Source organism: Anser cygnoides, chromosome Z (assembly GCF_040182565.1).
Source record: "Anser cygnoides isolate HZ-2024a breed goose chromosome Z, Taihu_goose_T2T_genome, whole genome shotgun sequence".
Lineage (NCBI taxonomy): Eukaryota > Metazoa > Chordata > Aves > Anseriformes > Anatidae > Anser > Anser cygnoides.
In genome coordinates this window covers 36,575,005-36,600,020 of record NC_089912.1, presented here as the reverse complement: position 1 = coordinate 36,600,020, position 25,016 = coordinate 36,575,005, and the positions used below count along the sequence as shown (strand labels likewise).

The 25,016-nt window shown below is 42.4% G+C and overlaps 2 long non-coding RNA genes across 4 annotated transcripts in view; one reads left to right on the top strand and one right to left on the bottom strand.

Annotated features, from left to right (window-relative positions):
* The window catches only part of LOC125181251 (uncharacterized), a 102,517-nt gene that overhangs the window by 38,019 nt on the left and 39,482 nt on the right, over positions 1-25,016 (bottom strand). The window contains exon 2 of one of the 2 annotated variants that reach the window (XR_010827620.1): positions 24,441-24,530. This is a non-coding gene — a long non-coding RNA (uncharacterized lncRNA). Of the gene's footprint in view, positions 1-24,440; positions 24,811-25,016 lie in introns of those variants that run through there. The other variant, XR_010827619.1, reaches the window with a different exon arrangement.
* LOC125180881 (uncharacterized) overlaps positions 1-25,016 on the top strand; it is a 47,842-nt gene that overhangs the window by 16,699 nt on the left and 6,127 nt on the right. For both annotated transcript variants that reach the window (XR_010827618.1, XR_010827617.1), the window contains exons 2-3: positions 22,131-22,180; positions 23,229-23,370. This is a non-coding gene — a long non-coding RNA (uncharacterized lncRNA). The remainder of the gene's footprint in view (positions 1-22,130; positions 22,181-23,228; positions 23,371-25,016) is intronic.

Here is a 25,016-nt window from a genome sequence, read left to right as displayed (position 1 = left end):
CTGGTTTTGTCTGACCTAAGATTTGTAGCTTTGATTCCTACCGAAGGCAGAAATTCATATTTACTCATTAGGAAAAGACGAATGTCTTTTCAGATCTAACAGATTTTCCAGGTGAATTGGTTTTAGAAATGCAGGTGTGTTTGATAACAAATTCATTGCTGACAGAATCTCGCTGTACCTACAGCCATATAATACATAGAATGAATCAATATGGTATTTATTATTTATCACAAATTCTCCTAAAAACAAAAAACAAAAAAACAAACCAACAACCGAAAAAAAAAAAGAAAAAAAAAAACAGGAGGGGTCTTCTGTCTTGTAGAGTCCTCTGAATAGCAAAAGGATCTGCAGGACTGTTAGAACAGTCCTAACACAGTTCATTTTCTCTTCTTCCCATGGAAGGTCACACTGAAAAAGACAGACCAGAAATGCCTAGCATAGTCCATACATCAGCCACATAATGTAGCACAAGTTGTCATTATAACTGAGTATCCCACTGCAAAACAATCCTCCTTCCCGTTTCATTTTTCAGTGTGAGAGTGATGTGCGCCTTTCCAGTGAATGCTGTGCAGCTGGAATGCTATTCTTTGGAAGATGGTTGTGATCTCAAATCGATGCTTCTTGGCCAATTATGTCATATGTCAGTATGAACCACCGCTGCCATACCTTCTCACAGACATGCTTAGGAAGCTTCCTAGGCAATACAGTTCAAATAGTCGTGTTTACATGGCCTGCAAGCACAATCCCAATTGCACAAAGAAAGAAAGTAGGAAGCAAGCAAATCTTAGCCAGTACAAACTGGCTTTCAGAGGGGCTTTCACCATCTAAGACTCTATCCCAGGACACTTAAAATCCAGATGTGCCCAGCAATAAGCAGAATAACTTTTTTTTTTTTTTTGATGAGTAATTATTTATTCAGCTGCACCCATTATTTAGAATTCAAGTGAATGATACAGGTTTGAGGCAATGAACACCTATGAAATGCATGGTGCAATCAATGAGATATGTGGAGCGCTGTACAAATTCCTAATGGCATGTTTACTTTCTCTCTTGGTAAAAACAATTAAAAAACAATCTCATTTCTAATGTTCTTAGATAAAACAAACAAACAACAACAACAACAAATCCACCATACTGTTCAGTTTCCAGATCCTACAGGTACTCTCTCTCCATGCACATATGCATAAGGACATTCACAAGGACAAAATAGATATGTGTGATGAAATTACCTCCTTGAATTTTTGATTTGCACCTAAACAAGGAAGAGGTTCTGTCTGCTGATTTTCTACCTCCTTCCCATTATTTAACTTCCTAATTACAATGCTTTTGACAACCAATAAACCAAATTGAAGATAGCAATAGGAGATAGCAAAAAAAAATAAATCAATAACAACATAAAAAACCAATCCTTTATTTACGTAATTATTTTCAGATCATTCTTAGGTAACCTATTCTACATCAAGAATGAATTCTGAAACATGGCAAGGAATGCAGAGTAAAATATCAAGCTTTTAAATAACAAAATATTAATACCCACACCTTACTAAAAATCCATTTTACAGTAATGCAGTAGTACTATTTGCAGCATACTAAAAAGTTTAGCATTTTTAAAGAGAGAAAAAATATTTAAAAGAAACCAAACTTGTGTCAAGCTACGTGAGGTTTTCACCAACTATATATAAAGAAAAGCTAAGTCACAGCATGTGCAGGGATGTAGCAAATGGAAGTGTCAGTCTGAGGGCTTTAATTCCAGCTCTGTTTTTATCTCGTGCTCTTAATTGGTGTGCTTTTCGTATCTTTTATTAGAAAGTTGGTTGCCATAGTGGATTTTTTCTTCCAGTCATTCCTTTGTTATAAAAAATTTCTAACATATTTTTCTACAATGGGTAGTATTTAAAAGGCAAGAAGCTGAGCAGTGACAGCTTTTTTCATTATGCACAAGGGTATAACTGAAGCCTTGTAGTTTTCTTTAAATTCTTCATAGGAGGAATGTAGTTGAGCACACCCTTGAAGTTAAAAAAAAAAAAAAAGCCAGTTGGTTCTAAGTTTCTACAATTTCAATGCATGTTCTTTTTGTCATATCTTCATGAGTATTATTAATAATATACCTCAGAATATCAAATATTATTATATTATTTTTAATCAGTAGAAAAGTATATAGAATAATTTACATGGCTGCACAATAAGCATTTTCTGTGTAACATAGTGAAAGTCTGAACTCAAAAAGACTGCAGAAGAACAGATAAATTAGGGTTAGGATGGGACTTTGATTAAACAGTTTTGTACATTGCATCACATCTGCAGGAACAGCACTGACACTGACAGCATTTAATAGTGGCACTAGAGCACAGATGATACATCTTTAATCTCTGCTATTTGAGTTCATTTGCAGAGAGTTATCACAATAAATTCAGTTGTTTCCAGTATGATTGCAGTAATGGCTAGGACACTTGTGCTTTGACTGTGAGAAAGGAGAGATGGAAGAACGTGCAACATCTACAGGTGTTTTGTGAAAATGTATGGACATTATGTATAGTGTTACAAAAACAAGAGTAACATGGGGAACTGAATCCTGTTCACTAAATCAGTGCTTCAAAAAAGAGTGAGAAAAATTATTTCCATTTTACAAACCTGGGAACTGAGACAGAACCAAAGCATGTGTTTTGAACAAAATGCCAAACAATCCATAGAATCTCCAACAGACACCGAAGACATATTCAATGACTATTACCTCAACATTTTTTCATATGGCTTTTGGGAGAGAAAGAAATAAAAGTTATGATTTCAGGTAGATTGAGATCCCAAGGAGGAGTTCAGTACCTTTTTTTTTAATGTGATAACAATAATAGCAGCCACTTTTTTGAAGCTTTTTCTCACATTTCCTGTTTAAGTTTTCTCTGCAAACCTGTGTAACACTGAAACTATTTGAGTTGGTAGCAACAGCCTGGATGGAGGGAGAAAGGGATCACTAAAACTCGATCTGAGAGAATACATCTCCTGAGTGATGGTACCTCTGCTTCAGCTGATGCAGGGCCCATGCAGAAGTTGTTTCCCTGATAAGGGATCAGCAAATCATTAAACATTTCATTGTTTTATGGAGTGAAGCTGGAGGATTCTATTCTGCAGAGCTGTTTGTTCAGAACAGATAGCATACTTTCTGAAAGCTTGCTGGTTATTGATTAACCCTGCTACTGCATCAAATGAGAGCTGAGAAAGACATGATACGGACTTTGGTAGAAAATCAGACGTGTAAAAATTAAAAAAGACTTGGAGGATACGATTATGCAGAAGGAAGGGAGAAGCAAGCTGCTAACTAGCAACCTTAAGGGAAGAAATTACAAGACACCCAAGGGACACGTAATGTGTGAGATGGGGATACAGACGGCTTTGTTTATTTCTACTCATGCAGAGATATCTCTTTGTAACCTGCAGCTACTGAGCTGAAAACCAAGGGCACTAAAGAGGCACCCAGTCCCCTTGCAGCTGGTGATTGGAACAATGAGCTGAATAAAGACAGGCAGAAGCCACCAGTCCTTTGCTCTTTTTGGTTCCAGCCCTGCCACCAATATCACCGAGGTCCCACCTCATCTCTTTCCCTTGAAATCACCTTTCAGGAAACTTGTGTACACACACTTTCCCTGCCAGACATAGTTAAAAAGCACAGCTGCATCAGCCTGCACAGAAAGCACATTCTTCTTCATTTTAAAACCCTTCCCAGGGAATGTGTTTTCAATCCAAAACATACTGCTGCTGATTTTCCCAGCAGAATAGGATTGCTTTCAGCATTTGGAGGTGAAATCCACCTTAGACGTCTAAGGGGAGCCTGAAAGCTCTGACACTCAGGCTTAGAGATTTACACATTATGATTACTATCACGTCAGTGGTCAAGGGCCAATTCATTACAATATAAACTACTGGATTTGTAACTGTCAAGTGATCAGGGCTTTCCACACTTGGCAGGGCACTTTGGATTCTTTTCCATTTCTTCTACTGATCTTAAAACACTGATTTTAACATAATCTCTAAAGAAATAAGTGGATACATTGCCCCCTTAAATATATCCCAGTGTTAGTCTCCACAGAGTGTTTCTCTTCAATTGGTGCTAAAAGACAAATTGACCTAGAAGGCTATATGAGGATCTCTAAAGAAATTTATCCTAAACTACTTCTGGGAATTGAATTTGTAGCTCAGCTCAAACAGTAGCAGTCTCTATTTAAAGTGACGTAAAGAGACATCCGCTTGCCTTGTGATATATGCTCTTCTGGATGACCTTTGGCAGGCTTCACTGCATCATGTGACAGTGTTGCAAAGACAATGTGGCCCTAAACAAAGGGATCTTTTAAAAATTATTATTTTCTGCAATTTAGCACAGTTGTTACTACAGATACATCTATGAATTATTCTTTACGAACTGTACAGCATCTGTGCCATGATAAGAAAATTACTTTTCATCTCTTGCAAGGAGTCTATTAGAATTTCCCCTTTTTTTTTTTTTTTTTGTCATGAATGAGGAAAGGAAATGCACCAAATACTTCTTGGTCAACCTGTGAAATATTTTTGTCAATCATTCCATTTTACAGGAAAACCATTTCACAAGCTGTCTGCATTTTTTTTTTTTTTTATGTCTTCCAGACTACACTGAAACATCAGCTTGCAGTTTTGCTGAACATTTGTTGGAGTTTATTGATCTTCTGTAATTGTTTCAAACCCAGAAGTAGCTAACAGTCTCAACAACACAGACACATACAGATTAAAACCTGAAGAGCTATATTCACCTTGCAATGATTTTTACTTTAATAAGTGTTAAGTATCATTCTAACAAACATTATCTAGTTATTCTAAGATCCTAATTGCATGAGTCAAAAATAGAATGAAGGAAACATGTATTTGATTTAGGGTTTGATTTTGACTGAATTTAGCAACTTTTGTTCAGGAACAGCTGAAATAATTTGAACTGACACTTCAAAAAATCCCATGTAAAACTCTTCTGATTTATTTTTACTCCTTGCATAAAAGGGTACAAAACTGTCTTGCATTTTTGATACAGACAGACACCTTTGTAGTTTTTACATGTGTTTGCAAATGGTTTTATTACAACTAGTACTGATATTCACTAATTAGAGATTCACATGGAGAATACGGGAATTTATACTTCCATTGCAGCATTAGCAAAGCCTCAATACTGTACACAAATGCTGCAGGGCTGAGAAGAGCCTAACAGACTGCCTCCCTCTTCTTCACTACTCAAGTAACAGCTTGGGTTTTCTGCATAACATTTGAAAGTGCTGGGAATAGTTCATTCTTCTATCCTAAAAACCATCAATAATTGCAGTCGAGGAATACAGAATAGTGCCTCAACCATGGAGCAAGTGTGCTGCAGTCATAGCCAGCACACTGTTATTTATTCCTGCCCTTCTCTGAATGCATTCTATAAGAAAGAAAAAAAAAGTATCATTTTCAAAATACTGTATTGATAACTTTCACTTTATCACAGTAAATCACAAAGGAGGTAAAGAAACTAGTTGAAATCATCCCTAAACTTTTTGGTTTCTCTCTCTCACACTTCATCTCTCTCTATTTGAAGTTATCAGCTTCACGAATTCCACCAGTGAAAGACAAGTCACTCTCTTTTCGTGCCAAGGGAAGCAATGGAATCCATCGAGGTGGCTTTAACTCAATTGGATACATTCTTTTTTTTATTTATTTTGGAAATACATCTTAGTGAAAAACATTAGAAAGCTTGCTAATAAGGTCTAATGTTCACTTCTAACTTGAAAAAAAAATCTATGATTCTAAATAATGTTGAATTATAAAATAACATTTTGAAGGTACAATTGGTCATTCCACATCCCAAACTTTTAAAAGAAGTAAACTTTCAGATTACTATAATTTTAAATTCCTATTCCTGCCGTTACCACAAAAGAAGAAAACTTGAAGAAAGGAGAATGCTTTGGCAAGAATATCAGGCAATATTTTCCGTGTTGCATAGTTAGGCTGCAAAACACAATTCCAAGAAATATGTGAAGTGGTCTATATAAGAATTTGATTGAAGCAAAAATGCTAAACATACTTTTAAATTTCCAATGCAAATTGGGAGAAATGAATGAAATAATTAATTCTTTTAGTGAAGAAGTTAATCTGTTTCACTTCTAATTCCTGTAGCCAATGTTATAATATGTTCTTCTGAATATAGGTGTGTTATGCTGAGAGCTGTGGGTCATCTACTACATCACTTGCACTGGACACAGAGGTTCCTTAGAAGATCCCTCACAAAGAAAGATGCAAACCAAGCAGTAGTGAGGAGACCAGGAGAAACAGTTTCCTTTTTATTATCTCAAGAAGATCAACACATAAGTGAACCAGGATTCCATTCTTGCTAGTAACCCCAAATCTGCCCAAGACCCTCAGCTGAGTACAGGGTTATCAAATGACAGGTACAAAATAAGCTCAGCAGAGAAATGGAGATGTCTTCCTCTCCTTTGTGAGGTGCAAAGACCATCCGTTGGCATACACAGGAAAATTCATAGTGATAATATCTCAAAATTCTTATTTCTCCTTATAAAGCTCTGTCATTGGAAAACTAATTCTGCTGTGATACACAAAACTACAAGACCTTTGAGCTAGTGTCTGAGTGTTCCACTTTTTCAATAGTGCAAAGCACAACATCAGCAATAACTAAACAAGAGTAATATCTGCACTGAATCAGTTTAGGTTTTCCTCAGACATATGGTAGATCAAAGCACTTTGTTGCCTTTTTTTTTTTTTTTTTTAAACTGCTGAGCAATCTTCGTTGATTTACTGTACATGGAAACATACTTCCCAGTAATTTATTGAATCACCTTATTCTGCTTTACAGCAATATTATCTGAAAGAGTACAGCAGGAACAACAACGCTGTGTTTGCAAGACAGGACAAAATTTTTAAGATGCATCCCCTTAAAAGGATACTGTTTATGTTTGCAAAACTGAATAAACCACATTTTAAATATAGGCTGCATACAGATGGACTCTATTTTATTTTCTGAGAGTTTTATGGACTTATTTAGCATCCTTTAATTTGAGGGACAGAGTACTAACTCTAAATTTGAAGTGAATTTCTATATCCACATTTCTCTGGACAGCCTTTATACACAGAATCCTGGTGTAAGTTTCTTATATGGCCAATATCATATGAATATGTATACATCTTACTCATAGAAGAGCAAGTTAAGTGAAGTTTATAATAGCAAAAATCAACAAGATTTTTTGAAGGGGACTGTCTTTCTCTTTCTTAAGAATTTGGATTTCTGACATATTCATACATCAGTGTTAAGAAGTGATCAGATAGCTGCTGTGGGGTGAAAAAGTCAAGAAAATTTTATCCACCTGAAGAAGCTAGGTATCTTAACTACCTTATTTTCTGATGAATTCCACAAGTAGACTTTAGCTCTTGACAAATGTACATGATATATTAAGAATTCAAAACTGTCCGGTTACACGTTGTCATGAAGTGAAGGGATAGTCCCTTTGAGACAGGAAAGACTAATGGCTGATGAAACTACAGATTTGATAAAAACAATAAATCGTCTTTTGAAATTGTTGCATTGCTTTTAACATGGCTGTATCTTTAGTATATTTATACATCAATGTTCTCGCTAAATGAAGGAGGCTATGTCTGCAATATTCTGTGGTTCCCACCTTTCCAGATGACTTTCAGAAACACTGTAGCACTTTTTGCTTGCTAAAAAACATGCATATTGAAAAACTCAGGAAACAAATCAGACTTAAGATAGATTTCATTTCATGTACAGCAGCCAAAAAATACAGAAAGATCAAATATATATGGGAAAATTCTGAGTGGGAGGAAGGGAGATGGGGGCATGAAATATTTCAGTGCTGCTATAGAAGGTAAACAAGTGAGCAAACCTGCTCTTGTATCTGTATAACTATGTTACAGTTGTAGCACTCATGATCTGAATGTATGCTGAATAGTTATGTCTCTGTGTGTGTGAAGCATCATTATGCAATGGAGGTATTGAGGACATGGAATATTAATTCAGTTATACAGAGGGAAAAAAAAGACATTAGAAATTCTATTAACTGCCTAATGACTTTGATTGGGAAGAAGAATAATGGGGACCTACAAACATTATGAAGAGAAGGCTCTACGAAGCCCTGACTGCACAGATTAAAACAAAACAAACAAAAAAACCCACAACACCCAATATATTTAATAGAGGTAGGAAGGAAACAGCAACTGCTGGCTGTTTGCATAACTGTACAGTATCTACCGTACTTGCCTAAAATATGGGATATTTACTGTCTGGGGGCTTCTGATTATAGTTTGAACTCAGCCCTCTAACTTCACAGGACATGCTTTAGTCATTGGGCATGCTGTACCAGAGCTGTTCTTCCTTCTGTTGCACAGTGGAATCACTACGCAAAAGGAGTGCAAAAGGAATGCAAAATTCATATTCCCCCCAAAAGAACTGGCTTGAGTGTTTCAGCCCATTGCTGAGCACAGAGCTCCACACATTGTTCTCTACTTCTGTTTTATCTAATAACTCTGGAAGAAACAGAATTTTGGAATCCTTGACCACCCTTTTTCCCCGCAGAAGACTTCTTGTCATTGTGAACAGAACAAAATTCTCTCTTGCTTACTTTGTTCCTGACTCCAATTAGACTTTCTGTTCTTGTATTTCCCAGTGGTTTGAAAAGATTAAGACATTGCTAGGAAATAAGAGCTTTCTGTTCAAGTATTCTCAGGATCCCATTAATCTTACCAATTTCTTGACAAGATTATTTGACCAAATCAGACACAGTCCACTTAACCTGTACTTGCTTTTGAAGAGTAGCTTATATGGGATGCCTAAGGATCAGTGGAAAAGCAGGGTGAACATAACACAGCATTTCACTCTGGCATACCTGTAGTATTACAAAAGGGAAGATTGGGGTGGTCAGGGGAAGGCAATAGCTCTGCTTTGAGCCGAATTTATTACATATGTTAGGTAAGATTTGAGGTCCTGCCTGAAGGACCAGTGTCTGAGGCAGGAAGACTTCAGGATGTCCTCCCCAGAAAAACAGATCTTAGGCACTTTCCCAGTCACAGAGAAACAAATAACACAGACTACATGCAGAATAACCACTGAAATCTCCTCTCCAAAATCACAGAATCATAGAATAATTTAGTTTGGAAAAGACCCTTAAGATCATCAAGTCCAGCCGTCAACCTAATACTACCAGATTCACAGATTCACAGATTTCTCTAGGTTGGAAGAGACCTCAAGATCATCGAGTCCAACCTCCGACCTAACACTAAGTACTCCACTAAACCATATCGCTAAGCTCTACATCTAAACGTCTTTTAAAGACCTCCAGGGATGGTGACTCCACCACCTCCCTGGGCAGCCCGTTCCAATGCTTAATAACCCTTTCGGTAAAGAAGTACTTCCTAACATCCAACCTAAAACTCCCCTGTCGCAACTTTAGCCCATTCCCCCTCGTCCTGTCACTAGGCACGTGGGAGAATAGACCAACCCCCACCTCTCTACAGCCTCCTTTCAGGTAACTGTAGAGAGCGATGAGGTCGCCCCTGAGCCTCCTCTTCTCCAGGCTGAACAAGCCCAGCTCCCTCAGCCGCTCCTCGTAAGACTTGTTCTCCAGACCCCTCACCAGCTTGGTCGCCCTTCTCTGGACTCGCTCGAGCACGTCCATGTCCTTCCTGTAGCGAGGGGCCCAAAACTGAACACAGTACTCGAGGTGCGGCCTCACCAGAGCCGAGTACAGGGGCACAATCACTTCCCTCGACCTGCTGGCCACACTGCTTCTTATACAGGCCAGGATGCCGTTGGCCTTCTTGGCCACCTGAGCACACTGCTGGCTCATATTCAGCCGACTATCCACCAATACTCCCAGGTCCTTCTCGGCCAGGCAGCTTTCCAGCCACTCATCTCCCAGCCTGTAGCTCTGCTTGGGGTTGTTGCACCCCAGGTGCAGGACCCGGCACTTGGCCTTGTTGAACTTCATGCAGTTGACCTCAGCCCATCGCTCCAGCCTATCCAGATCCTCCTGCAGAGCCTTCCTGCCCTCGAGCAGATCGACACACGCACTTAGCTTGGTGTCGTCTGCAAACTTACTGAGGGTGCACTGGACGCCCTCATCCAGATCATCAATAAAGATATTAAAGAGGACCGGCCCCAGTACCGAGCCCTGGGGGACTCCACTAGTGACCGGCCTCCAACCAGATTTGACTCCATTCACCACAACTCTCTGGGCCCGGCCATCCAGCCAGTTTCTAACCCAGCGAAGCGTACGCCAGTCCAAGCCCCGAGCAGCCAGTTTCTCGAGGAGAATGTTGTGGGGAACGGTGTCAAAAGCCTTACTGAGGTCAAGGTAGACCACGTCCACAGCCTTTCCCTCATCCACCAAGCGCGTCACTTGGTCATAGAAGGAGATCAGGTTCGACCAGGTCCACTGCCAAACCATGTCCCTAAGCACCACATCCACACATCTCTTAAATAACTCCAGGGATTTAAATACCTCCACCGCTTCCATGGACAGCCTGTTACAATGTCTAACTAACCTTTCTGTAAAGATTTTTTTTCCTAATATTCATTCTAAACCTCCCTTAGCACAAATTAAGGCTGTTTGGAGGTACTGTTTTACTTTGAGATGTACATGAGGACAGGCAATCTTTCACAGCAGTGGTGGAAACATCCTTTTGAATCCAGGCAATATTAAGGCATTACACTGACTTAGATACTGCATTTGCCTGTCCTAAAGAAAGACCTCAGGCTGCATATGCACCTTAGAAAGAAACATAAGCTGATATAATAAATTCAGATTTTAGAGAGTGGGATTTCAGCCCTCCATATGTCCTTACATCCTCAGCATTTCCTGGTGAATAACTGCAATAATCATAGAATCAAAGAATTACAGAATATCCTGAGTTGGAATGGACCCACAACAATCATTGAGTCCAACTCCTGGCTCCACACAGGACCACCCAAAAAACAAACCATGACTCTGAGAGCACTGTCCAAACACTTGAACTCCGGCAGGCTCAGTGCCATGTTCACTTCCCTGGGGAGCCTGTCCCAGTGCCCGATCCCTCTCTGGGTGCAGAATCTTTCCCTAACACCCAGCCTGACCCTCCCCTGTCCCAGCTCCATGCCGTTCCCTCGGGTCCTGTCGCTGTCCCCAGAGAGCAGAGCTCAGCGCCTGCCCCTCCGCTCCCCTCGTGAGGGAGCTGCAGGCTGCCACGAGGCCTACCGTCAGCCTGCTCTGCTCTGGACGGAGCAAGCTAAGGGACCCCAGCTTCTCCTCATACATCTTGAAGTCTAGAGCCCTCACCACCTTTGCATAACTCCTCTGGATGCTCTCTAATAGTTTTATCACCTTTTTATATTGTGGTGCCCAAAATGGCACACAGTGCTCGAGGTGAGGCTGCACAAGCGCAGAGCAGAGTGGGACAATCTGTTCACTCAACAGCTAACAATGCCATGCTTGATGCACCCCAGGATAAAGTTGGCCCTCCTGGCTACCAGGGCACACTGCTGACTCATATGTGCCTTGCCATCAACCAAAACCTCCAGATCCCTTTTTGCTGGGCTTCTCTCCAGCATCTCATCCCTCAGTCTGTACGTATAGCCAGGGTTGCCCTGTCACAGGTACAGAACCCAGCACTTGTTCTCATTAAACTTCATGCAATTGGTGATTACCCAGCCCTCCACAGATCAGTCTGTCTGATCTCTCTGCAAGACCTCTCCCCCCTCAAGGGAGTCAACAGCTCCTCCTAATTTAGTATAATCTGCAAACTTATTTAGTACGCATTTGATTCTGATCTTTTACATAAACATTGAAAATTGGCCCTAAAATCGAGTTCCCTGGAACTATACTAGTGATTTGTCACCAGTTTGCTATAACCCCATTTGCTACATTCCTTCGTGCCTGACCAGTTAGCCAGTTGTTCACCCATTGCATTATGTACTTGTCTATCTTCTGGACGTTTAGTCCACAAGTTACTGTGAGAAACAGTATCAAAAGCTTTGCTAAAGCCCCAAAATATTACATCTGCTGTATTCCCAGGTCAGCTAGGTGGGCAACCTTGTTTTAAAAGGAAATTAAGTCAGAGGACATTCCCCTTGTGAACCAGTGTTGGCTGTGACCAAAGGCTGTCTTGTCTTTCAAGTGATTTTCAATAACTCCCTGAATAATCTCCATATTTTTACCAGGCACTGAAGTGAGACTGCCAGGCTTGTAGTTACAAGCGTCTTTTTTCTTACCTTTCTTGAATACTGGGACAATATTTACCAGCTTCACATCAACTGGGACCTCTCCAGATTCCCAAAGCTGTGGGAATATAATTGAGAGAGGTCTTGTGATGACATTAGCCATCTCTCTAAGTACCCTGGGATGAATCCCTTCAAGCCCCATAGACTTATACGTATCCAGCTGGAGAAGCAAATCCTGCACAAGTTTGGAGTTGGCTGGGAGTTTATCATTCCCACAGTCATGGTCCTCCAGCTCAAGGCTCCAGGGGTCCTAGGACCCATCATCGTTTTTGAAAACAGAATTGAAGAAGGCAGTAGACATCTCTGCTTCCTCTACATACTTATTTGTGAGGTGACCATCCCCATCAAGTAATGGAGCTATGTTTTCGCTGGTCCTTTTTTGCTGTTAAAATATTTTTAAAAGCCCTTTTCATTGTTCCCCACAGTGCTGTCTAGCTTCTACTCTAATACAGCTTCGGCCACACAAAATATCTCCAATTATAAAAAATAAAAATAAAAAGAATCCTCATATATTATTGCTTCTGACTTGCGATACTCCATCCTTTCTCAGTGGTTCTTTGTCCTACACTTCATTTTTTTCTAGAATATTTTTAAGAAACTATTCAGTTACATTCCTGTCTTAATGGAGTTCTGATGGGTTGTAACAGTTACTTCAAAACGTTATACATACATACTTTTTTTTTTTTTTTTTTCTGGCGAGGCTCACCGTAGCTGTAAACATGTGGTACCTAAAAGAGGTGGCCAAGATGCCTGTATATTCCAGACCAGAATAGGCTCTCAAGCTTCACATTAATTGCATGATGGACTCTGTCTCCATGGAAGATGTATTTAGCCCATGGCTGGTCTAGCAAATATTGAAATTGATCTATAAATTGATCTATAAAAGCATTTTGAATAGTACTGGAATTCCTCAGACTATTGGCCAGAACAGAGACCATTAGCAGGGTCTGTGTTCTCAAACACTTCTTCAAAAACTCTAACAAGAACCTCTGTTCAAATACCTGATTTGCAGATATTTTAATTCTGATCAAATATATCATAGGACCAAACATAAAATAGATCCCCAGGAAGGGATAAAGTACTGTGGAAGAGCCTTGTGTGGAAGCATGGTGCCTCTGCTAGATAGATAGAAGTCCACATCTACTCTAAAGGGAAACTTACTGTGGAAAACCCCACAATTTCAATCTAAAAAAATGTCCATGTGTTGATCCAAGGAATGTCAGGACAAGCTATATTACATATGCTCCATAATCAGCTTTCTAGTCAGTTGTTCCAGTTCTCACTTCTACTGAACACAGCCATATGAGGCAGGGAAAAGTGGATGAAAAACAGTTAAATTGTTGTTATCAGTGTGCAAGATGCTGGGCAATTGCCTAAGCTGGAGGAAAATAATTTAATATTGAAAAACAGTTTGGGGTGGGGGGTGGGGGGTGAGGAGGAGAGAGCAGAGAGGAGAGACAGGAGAGGGAGGGAAACAAAGAAAGTCCTAGAAGGACTAACAAGGATCTTCAACAGATAAAACTAAAAGTAATTATAACTATGTATTTAGTAAAGGACCAAGAATTCCAGTGATATTAATGAAGTTACATTGTGCCTATATTTATTTCTTAACAATGAAAGAGGAAGTTCACGTTCAACTCTGGGAGAAGAAATTTGCTAGAACCTTAACTCTGTCACTAAACCTTTGCAGTAGAACTCTTATCATTCTAAGTTATTACAGAGTATTGAGAATTACTCATCAGTAGTGACTTAAAAAACTGCTACCTATTAAAAGGACGTATTGCATGCTAAGTGCTTTAGAATGTTGAATTCAAGATTCAAAGCACAGAGTATGTGCTTTGGTCATTTAAGTTGTTCAGTCAGATAACTAATTTGTGGAATAATCAGAGCTTCAGGGAGGTTAGAGGCATCCAGGATGCTGATCCATTTCCCCTTACTATATTCTGCAACCCCCTTTAAGCCACTTCTGTCTATGCATGCTACTTACTCTGCCACAGTAGATGCAGCAGTAACATCTGTGCTTTCACTTTGTCTGAGTGTCCCTCAGCCCAATCTTTCTTTCACCCTGGCAAGGAAAATGTTTCCTGACTATTTGATGTTTGAACACTTGGGGCCAGTTTCTCATTTACTTTTATCTTCTTGGTTTGTGGCAAGAAATAAGACAACTTCTGAATATGACTGTCCATCATCTAAAGGTGCATTTGGTAAATAAGGAGTTGTTATTGCTCTAAGGCTGAGGTTTATTCTTGTAGGGGTGGAAATGTGTAAGGAAGGGCTATGCATTATGACCTCTGTGGTCAGCACTGTGACAGCAACTCAGAAACCATTCTAATCCATTCTGGTGATCAGGAAAGAATAGCTATACTGAAATATATGTCCTATGTCCTGAAAAGCTATGTCCTGAAAGCTATGTCCTGAAAGCAAAAGGCTTTAAAACACTTTTTTTTTTTTAATGCCCTTTCTCTTCTACATTAGGCTGCATCTCAACACAGCAGAGCATCTGAGTTACAGTCAGTAAGTGCCAAATGTTCCTGTTTTCCCCTCTATGCCACTTTTTTTTTTAAAAGCCACTGACATCCTTAAAACCCTCATAAAGGTGCTGCTAAACTGTTAAATCATATTTTGTGCCAGCATGCTTAAGCCTAAGTGCTAATGCCATCCCACAGGTAATGAGTTGCTGAGAGCTGTGTCAGAATAGTGGGACTCCAGGAGGACTAGGTCCTGGAGTTTAGTACCTAAGTCTGATGCAGGCCAAACAAAAAAGAGAGCTGCCTTCAAAAATCATAAGTATACCTCAGTTCCCAAGGTGTTCTGTTCACTTGGTTGAAATTGTAATATTTCAAGTACATTCAAAGATCCATGTGTAGAATGGGCCTAGTAAAAGTTCAAAAGAGCCCCAGAGACTACATTCATGAAGTTTATGTTGTAATGATGATTAGTTAAAGTTACATCTCAGTACAGTTAGAGAGATATCTGATTTTCTGGAGTGTACTCCCTAAGCAAGGTAACTTTCACAAACTCTTGTGTTTTAAAGACAGACCAAGGTTTTCCTGCTCTTTGCATACCTGATAAAATTGAAGAAGGAAGGAACAGCTGTGATCTGACATATACGTAATTAAATCAATTACAGATTTTGCAATTCAGCCATTATAGTTTTTCTACAATGTATATCACTAAACCCAAGAAAAACATGGGATCATGTGTAATGGTACATTAACCAATACTTGTTTTAAGATTAATCCTAATGATGTTGAGTGTGAACATCAAATAAATTTGTTTTTGTTTGTTTGCTTGCTTGTTTCACTGTGAATAAGATAAAATGATGATGTAACACGTAGAAGATGGTCAGTGGTTGTCAATATATGTGATTATATTGACAATATAGAAAAAAAAATACTTCAAGTAAAAGGTAAGCTAGCAGTTGACTTCCTCTGAGAAGAGCAAAGTAGTATTAAGGTCAACTCATCACTCCTCTCTTGTCTCTGCAAGGTGGCTTTTTTGGGACAGGGAGAAAAAGGGGAGGAAGAGGAAGGTTTTGGATGGGTTACTTTACCTTTCTTTCTCAGACAAAAGGATAAATTAGAAACATATTAAAGGCATACTATCCCCAGGAAACTGCACTTCTCTGAGATGCTGGAAAAATGTCTGATTCCTATTTTCAGGATTGTGTTTTATCTCAAATATGTGATACAGTTGGTGGAAGTGACCAATACTGGATAGTCGTGTAGGCTGCCCAGTAAGAAGAGATCTCAGAAATGCTGCATCTGAACCTAATTATTTAAAAACCAGGTAGGAATGCCAGATGAGGGTCAACATAGTTCAGTGTCAAGAGGAATTCAGCCTCTTGGCCCTGGATATGACACACTTGGCAAACTGTGCCACAGCTTGAGCTGCTTAGGGTGAGCATGCAGTTTTCCACTAGTGGGGTTGCCCAGGGTTCCATTTAAGGGCCAGTTCTCTTAAATGTTTTCGTAAATGACTTGGATGTAAGAATTGAAGGTGTACTGAGGAAGGGCGGAGCGCTCACACCCGCCCATAGGGACAACTCCTCCAACGGCACTCTCCCGTCAGCTGGGCTGTGATGGTCTCCACCAGGCACGGTGCTTTCTCTAGGAAGTCAGTACACACCCAGACCGACTGCCCGCCCAAACATGCAGCAGTTCAGGTCTCCGGATGCGGGGAGTGTCTGAGCCTCTTGCTGCCATCGGCGGGGGGCAGAGAGACTGCTTGCGTGAGGTGCGAGCAGGTTGACGACCTGGTCCGCATGGTGGCGGAGCTCAAGGAGGAGGTGCAGAGGTTGAGGGATATCAGGGAGTGCGAGCGGGAGATAGACTGGTGGAGCGACTCCCTGCAGGACCGGAGGGAGAGGGACCAGGGTGAGACGCTCCAAAGGGGGGTGGGCCCCCTGCCCTGTCGCCATCGGGCAGAGGGAGGGGACCTGCGAGTTGAGGAGGAATGGAGACAGGTCCCTGCTCGACCTCGCAGGAGATGCCCTCCCCTTCCGGTGCTGCCTTCCCAGGTGCCCTTGAACAATAGGTTTGAGGCCCTGGAGCTGGAGAGACCGGCGGGTGAGGATGAGGTAGGAAGCCTACCCAGGAGGATGCCTGAGGTGAGGAAGTTGACTCCACGCCTCAGGACTGCCTCCACCAAGAAAGAAAGAAGGGTGATTGTTGTGGGCGACTCCCTCCTCAGGGGAACGGAGGGCCCTATTTGTCGGCCCGACCCCACACATAGGGAAGTCTGCTGCCTCCCTGGGGCCAGGGTCAGAGACATTACCAGGAAGCTTCCAAACCTGGTTCGCCCCTCTGATTATTACCCGCTTTTGATAGTCCAGGCTGGCAGTGACGATGTTGAAAAGAGAAGCCTCAAGGCTATCAAACAGGACTATGGGGGGCTGGGACGATTGGTGGAGGGAGCGGGAATGCAGGTGGTGTTTTCGTCCATCCCTACGGGGGAAGGGAGAGGCACGGAGAGGACATGGAAAGCTCGCGTGGTTAATAGGTGGCTCAGAGGCTGGTGCCAGCACAAAAATTTTGGGTTTTTTCACAATGGGGAGCTTTACTCGGCACCCGGCCTGATGGCCCCAGACGGGTCCCTATCTCCAAGGGGAAAATGGATCCTAGGCCAGGAGCTGGCGGGACTCATAGAGAGCACTTTAAGCTAGGTAAGAAGGGGGACGGGGCTCAAACAAGGCTTGTTGGAGCTGTGCCGGGGGAAACAATGGCTAGGCCGGGGAAGAAGGCGATGGCCCAGCTGAAGTGCATCTACACTAATGCACGCAGCATGGGTAACAAACAGGAGGAGCTGGAAGCCATTGTGCAGCAGGCAGGCTACGACTTGGTTGCCATCACGGAGACGTGGTGGGACCACTCCCACGAATGGAGTGCTGCAATGCCTGGCTATCGGCTCTTCAGGAGGGACAGGCAGCACAGAGGGGGTGGTGGCGTGGCTCTCTACATCAGAGAATCTTTTGATGTTGTGGAACTCCAGGCTGGGAATGATAAGGTTGAATCCCTGTGGGTTAGGATCCGCGGGAAGGCCGGCAAGGCTAACTTCCTGGTTGGGGTCTGTTATAGACCGCCGAACCAGGATGAGGAGACGGATGAGGAGTTTTATAGGCAACTGACAGAAGTTGCAAAATCGTCGGCGCTTGTCCTCGTGGGGGACTTCAACTTCCCGGACATATCCTGGAAACACAACACGGCACAGAGAAAGCAGTCTAGGAGGTTTCTGGAGAGCGTGGGAGATAGCTTCCTGACGCAGCTGGTCAGCGAACCTACCAGGGGTGGTGCCCCGCTAGACCTTCTCTTCACAAACAGAGAAGGACTGGTGGGAGATGTGGTGGTCAGAAACTGTCTTGGGCAGAGTGACCACGAAATGGTAGAGTTCTCTATTCTTGGCGAGGCCAGGAAGGGGACCAGTAAAACTGCTGTATTGGACTTCCGGAGGGCTGACTTTGAGCTGCTCAGGACGCTGGTTGGCCGAGTCCCTTGGGAGGCAGTTCTGAAGGGCAGAGGAGTCCAGGAAGGCTGGGCGCTCCTCAAGAAGGAAATCGTGATGGCACAGGAGCGGTCCGTCCCCACGTGTCCAAAGACGAGCCGGCGTGGAAGAAGACCGGCCTGGCTCAACAGAGAGTTGCGGCTTGTGCTTAGCAGAAAAAAGAGGGTTTATAATCTTTGGAAAAAAGGGCGGGCCACTGAGGAGGACTACAAGGATGTAGCGAGGCTGTGCAGGGAGAAAATTAGAAAGGCCAAAGCTCATCTGGAGCTCAACCTGGCTACTGCCGTTAAAGACAACAAAAAATCCTTTTACAAATATATCAACGCGAAACGGAGGACTAAGGAGAATCTCCATCCTTTACTGGATGCGAAGGGAAACCTAGTTACTAAGGATGAGGAAAAGGCTGAGGTGCTTAATGCCGCCTTTGCCTCAGTCTTTAGCGGCAATACCGGTTGTTCTCTGGATACCCAGTGCCTTGAGCTGGTGGAAGGGGACGGGGAGCAGGACGTGGCCTTCGCTATCCATGAGGAAATGGTTGGTGACCTGCTACGGAGCTTGGATGTGCGCAAGTCGATGGGGCCGGATGGGATGCACCCAAGGGTACTGAAAGAACTGGCGGAGGAGCTGGCCGAGCCGCTTACCATCATTTATCGGCAGTCCTGGCTATAGGGGGAGGTCCCAGTTGACTGGCGGCTAGCCAATGTGACGCCCATCTATAAGAAGGGCCGGAGGGCAGACCCGGGGAACTATAGGCCTGTCAGTTTGACCTCAGTGCCAGGAAAGCTCATGGAGCAGATCATCTTGAGGGTCATCACGCGGCACTTGCAGGGCAAGCAGGCGATCAGGCTCAGTCAGCATGGGTTTATGAAAGGCAGGTCCTGCTTGACGAACCTGATCTCCTTCTATGACCAAGTGACGCGCTTGGTGGATGAGGGAAAGGCTGTGGATGTGGTTTACCTTGACCTCAGTAAGGCTTTTGACACAGTTCCCCACAACATTCTCCTCAAGAAACTGGCTGCTCGGGGCTTGGACTGGCGTACGCTTCGCTGGGTTAGAAACTGGCTGGATAGCCGGGCTCAGAGAGTTGTGGTGAATGGAGTCAAATCTGGTTGGAGGCCGGTCACTAGTGGTGTCCCCCAGGGCTCGGTACTGGGGCCGGTCCTCTTTAATATCTTTATCGATGATCTGGATGAGGGCGTCCAGTGCACCCTCAGTAAGTTTGCAGATGACACCAAGCTAAGTGCGTGTGTCGATCTGCTCGAGGGCAGGAAGGCTCTGCAGGAGGATCTGGATAGGCTGGAGCGATGGGCTGAGGTCAACTGCATGAAGTTCAACAAGGCCAAGTGCCGGGTCCTGCACCTGGGGTGCAACAACCCCAAGCAGAGCTACAGGCTGGGAGATGAGTGGCTGGAAAGCTGCCTGGCCGAGAGGGACCTGGGAGTATTGGTTGATAGTCGCCTGAATATGAGCCAGCAGTGTGCCCAGGTGGCCAAGAAGGCCAACAGCATCCTGGCCTGCATAAGAAGCAGTGTGGCCAGCAGGTCTAGGGAAGTGATTGTGCCCCTGTACTCGGCTCTGGTGAGGCCGCACCTCGAGTACTGTGTTCAGTTTTGGGCCCCTCGCTACAGAAAGGACATGGACGTGCTCGAGCGAGTCCAGAGAAGGGCGACCAAGCTGGTGAGGGGTCTGGAGAACAAGTCTTACGAGGAGCGGCTGAGGGAGCTGGGCTTGTTCAGCCTGGAGAAGAGGAGGCTCACGGGCAACCTTATCGCTCTCTACAGTTACCTTAAAGGAGGCTGTAAAGAGGTGGGGGTTGGTCTGTTCTCCTACGTGCCTGGTGACAGGACGAGGGGGAATGGGCTAAAGTTGCGACAGGGGAGTTTTAGGTTGGATGTTAGGAAGTACTTCTTTACCGAAAGTGTTATTAAGCATTGGAATGGGCTGCCCAGGGAGGTGGTGGAGTCACCATCCCTGGAGGTCTTTAAAAGACGTTTAGATGTAGAGCTTAGCGATATGGTTTAGTGGAGTACTTAGTGTTAGGTCGGAGGTTGGACTCGATGATCTTGAGGTCTCTTCCAACCTAGAAATCTGTGATACTGTGATACTGTGAGTGAATTTGCAGATTATACTAAATTAGGAGGAGCTGTTGACTCCCTTGAGGGGGGAGAGGTCTTGCAGAGAGATCAGACAGACTGATCTGTGGAGGGCTGGGTAATCACCAATTGCATGAAGTTTAATGAGAACAAGTGCTGGGTTCTGTACCTGTGACAGGGCAACCCTGGCTATACGTACAGACTGAGGGATGAGATGCTGGAGAGAAGCCCAGCAAAAAGGGATCTGGAGGTTTTGGTTGATGGCAAGGCACATATGAGTCAGCAGTGTGCCCTGGTAGCCAGGAGGGCCAACTTTATCCTGGGGTGCATCAAGCATGGCATTGTTAGCTGTTGAGTGAACAGATTGTCCCACTCTGCTCTGCGCTTGTGCAGCCTCACCTCGAGCACTGTGTGCCATTTTGGGCACCACAATATAAAAAGGTGATAAAACTATTAGAGAGCATCCAGAGGAGTTATGCAAAGGTGGTGAGGGCTCTAGACTTCAAGATGTATGAGGAGAAGCTGGGGTCCCTTAGCTTGCTCCGTCCAGAGCAGAGCAGGCTGACGGTAGGCCTCGTGGCAGCCTGCAGCTCCCTCACGAGGGGAGCGGAGGGGCAGGCGCTGAGCTCTGCTCTCTGGGGACAGCGACAGGACCCGAGGGAACGGCATGGAGCTGGGACAGGGGAGGGTCAGGCTGGGTGTTAGGGAAAGATTCTGCACCCAGAGAGGGATCGGGCACTGGGACAGGCTCCCCAGGGAAGTGAACATGGCACTGAGCCTGCCGGAGTTCAAGTGTTTGGACAGTGCTCTCAGAGTCATGGTTTGTTTTTTGGGTGGTCCTGTGTGGAGCCAGGAGTTGGACTCAATGATTGTTGTGGGTTCCTTCCAACTCAGGTTATTCCGTTCCTATTCTGTGATTCTAAGGCAACACTAAATACTGAAGTTCAGACAGTCCACCATGGGCTCTTTTGCTAGATCATTCAAATGACCATCAGAACTCTCTGCTGGCAAGGACTGACCACCTTAATTTATCTTAACAAGACGGGGTCAAAGGACACAGCCCAGTGTGCTTGACTTGCAACAGCAAATAAGTGGACCAGCTCAATGCAGTATCAGTGCAATCAGCTAATGGAGGAGGGTGAGAAAATTGCTAAATTTAAAGGTACTAAATCTGGTCACATAGAAGGCTGGTAAAGCCAGTGGAAAAAAATATATATACTTCTTTAACAACTTTATAATGAATTCTTGACTAGGTCAGCTGTCCTTTGCCTCCTATCCTATCTTGATCTATCCTATGACCTGTTTTAATTAGCAGCCCCAAACATATTCTGTTTAAAAAATAATGAATAAAGTGACTTACACTAACACTCAGGAGTTTGGCCCACAAAATTCATCATGGAAGATTCCTGTTTTAGCAGTTTGTAGTAGCTGCTGCAATATCTCCTCTTTCCAGCCACAGATCTGTATCCAAACAAGTTGACAAGGTATGTTGGGAGACATCCATCTACCCTCTAGATTCATCTCTTTTGACCACTGCCACACTCAGACAAATTAAGATGCTAATCTCTATTGTCCCCTGTTGTTGCTCTTCACAGTCTATTATCCTTTTTGGCTTGTGTGGAAAAAATCATTCTCCAGGTAAAAAGCTTTGAAAAAGTAATTAGCCAAAAGTTGTCTTTGTTTTGCCTTCTGTACACCTGCAGAGGTGTACACCTACTCAGTTTCTTGCAACTGATTTTTTTTTTTTTTCCTTTTCTCCCCCCTAGGTGCCCTAGTCATATGGCAGGAGATGTCTGCAGCATACAAACCGTGTCAGGTACTCAGTTAGCAGAAGTGATTCATATTTTAAGGATGTCAAACATATTCCCAATGTCAGTTCTCAGAGTGAGGTGTGCTGTACAGCAGCATCCTCCCACAGGTGCCAATGGCATTGACACTTCATTAACCAAGATAAGTAAACATATGCAAAGCAAAAAAACAAGCAGTGTGCCCTCGGTGATCAGTGCAAGCAAATTCTAGAAGGCATTTGGGATGACCCACTTAGAGAATGACAGAAAGCAAGTACTCTATGAGACAACCAGTTGTGCGTAAATTGTGAGATATTATACAATAACAGAAGATTGTTCAAACATTCTTAGTTCCCACATATCCTGCATGCATTATAAATATCTGATATATGAAAGTTATTCAATAACTGCAAGTAATAATCATGACTGCATTCCCTACAAAATGGAACTGTCTTCTTAAGAAAATATTTGCACTAGTATGGCCTATTTTTAAAAATAGTCCATTTTATCTTCTTTTTCTTCCATTTTATTATTTTCTGTGGGAGTATGTATTTTTATTTATCTCTTTCCCTTTGATAGTCAATTTTGCTTGAGTTTACATGATTAGTTTATCAATACAAGTGCACACAGCTGTAGCTGAAGAACATCTGAAAGGCATGTCTGTGTCAATGCATGAAAAGGAGAATAAAATATGGTTTTAAAAGGCAAAACCACTGGAGCTGCCAAGACTTTGGCTGTTCAAGCTTTAATTTTCAACTCTTAGTAGCAGACAAAGCTGACAGGATCAGAGCACTTCTCAAGTTTGTTTTCAATCAGGGGAGAAGAGAATGAGGACAGATCACACAAGGCACACTGGAGATAAATGACAAGTTTAAGAGTAAAGTGTGCATCTATGACCAAATTTTAAAAATAAGGTAATGTAAGTGCCATTCAAAACATATAGAATAGCAGAAGGCCTTTAAAGGTGAATTCATCGTTAAAGATGGAAAATAATTTTATTCTCAGCACCAATGGAAATTTCTTATTACTATTATGTGTAGCTAAGTGTAAGCCACTTTCTCTTCTGTCTGTACCCAGGATAAATGAGAAGTAACTCACTGGACTGCAGAGCCTTTCTATTTCCAAAGCCTGTTTCCTCAGCTGTGAAACTGAATTACAGTACCTACCTACCTACCTACCATAAAGCCTGTTTGCTCTGCTGTGGAGCCTTCCAGACAAGGTATGATGGCTGTGCATGGCATTGCATGGAACACTGAGCTGTTACATCTAGCCACAAAAAGTCCTCAGCAGGCAGACAGCATAGGCTGGATGTTACAACCTTCTATCAACTTGAATTGCCATTTTTTTTTCATGTGGGATCATTCCCTTTCCCATGAAATTCAGGTATCTGACTGTTCATCCAACTGTGTTCATGCAGACTGCACGCTGAAGCTGGAAAACTCTTTGCTGAATTTTTAGAGGGCTTCTTTCTGCCAAAAACATGTATTGCAGTTAGAAGTGAGAATCTCTCTGAAACAACAATCAATTTTAGACACACCTATCCGATTGTGTTCCTCCATATGGGCTGGTGGCTTTCCGGGGTATAATTTCCTTTTCCAGCAGGATTAACAATGGAATGATAAACTCACTAGTCCATTGTATGAGCCCGCTTATCTAGAAGTAATTCAAAAGTGTTCCAGCAACTGAGTAATACTGAAAAGTTAATCTTTTTTATGTTCTGCAAGTAGCATACCGCACCATGTCAAGCAAGCACTTGCTAAACAGACATGTACAAGCAGCCCCAAATATATGTTTATTACTCACTGTGCATGCTGAAATGTACAGTGGAACAATGGAAATGATCCATTTATTGTTGGTTCTCGTATTCTGTTGGCAGCAGCAATATATCCTGATGAATGTGACTTAAAGTGATGGTTAGAAAAACATTGCTCATTTGTTTGTTAAACTGAGTCTAACACCTTACTGCTAGAATTTCTATGGCATTTCCTTCTCCCCATAAGAGAATTTCAGGTCGAAATTCTGTACTTTATTACTCCCCAAACATAAATTTGATAGCCATTGCTCATTATGCCATTTCCCTTGACATTGCTTCTTAGCAAAGGCCAAGTAAGTAGAATTGTGCAAACCGCATTTCAAGAATTTAAAGTGAATGAATTCAGGCTGAAAGTGCAACACAGAAATTACTGAAGCACCACTCTGCTATCAGTGCTGCAGATCATAAACCTTCACTTTTGCTATTGTGCATAAAGAAAGCCTGCTATCCAAAGATGCACATAACCGTAGACTCACCTTCACCTATATCATTCCATGACACCAATGAAAAAGATTTCTGTCTTTGACCACAGTTACTTCTCATCTGAAAAAGCACACGAAGAAGTTCTAAAATAAAAATCATTAGAATATATTTAGAGAGAGATAGTAATAAAATGCAGACTTTGAAATAATTGCTCAAATATTAAGTACTTTGTTTTACATCTTCCTTTACTGAGTTACTGAAATAAATCTGACCTCGTTTGCCTTACAGCGGTATTTGTAGGTACTATTTACCCATTAAGACTAATATCTATAATGAAAAGCAGCAGTCATACTATAACTAGTACAGACCAGCTTCATTTTTTTACCTTAGAATTAGTGCTTAATTTGACAATATGAGCTTGATTTTTTTTCCCAGTAGAGTTTTTTTCTTATAATTTGGTCTGTTCATTTTTTTTTTGTTGTTGTTGCTGTTGTTTAGACAAGTACAGCTTCAGTGTTTTATGCAATTATTTTACTATATTTCAGAGTATAACATTTCCATGTCAGCTGTTGGACTAAAACTTGTGTATACTAAGAGAAATTATGCTAAAATAGGTACCTAATGATCAG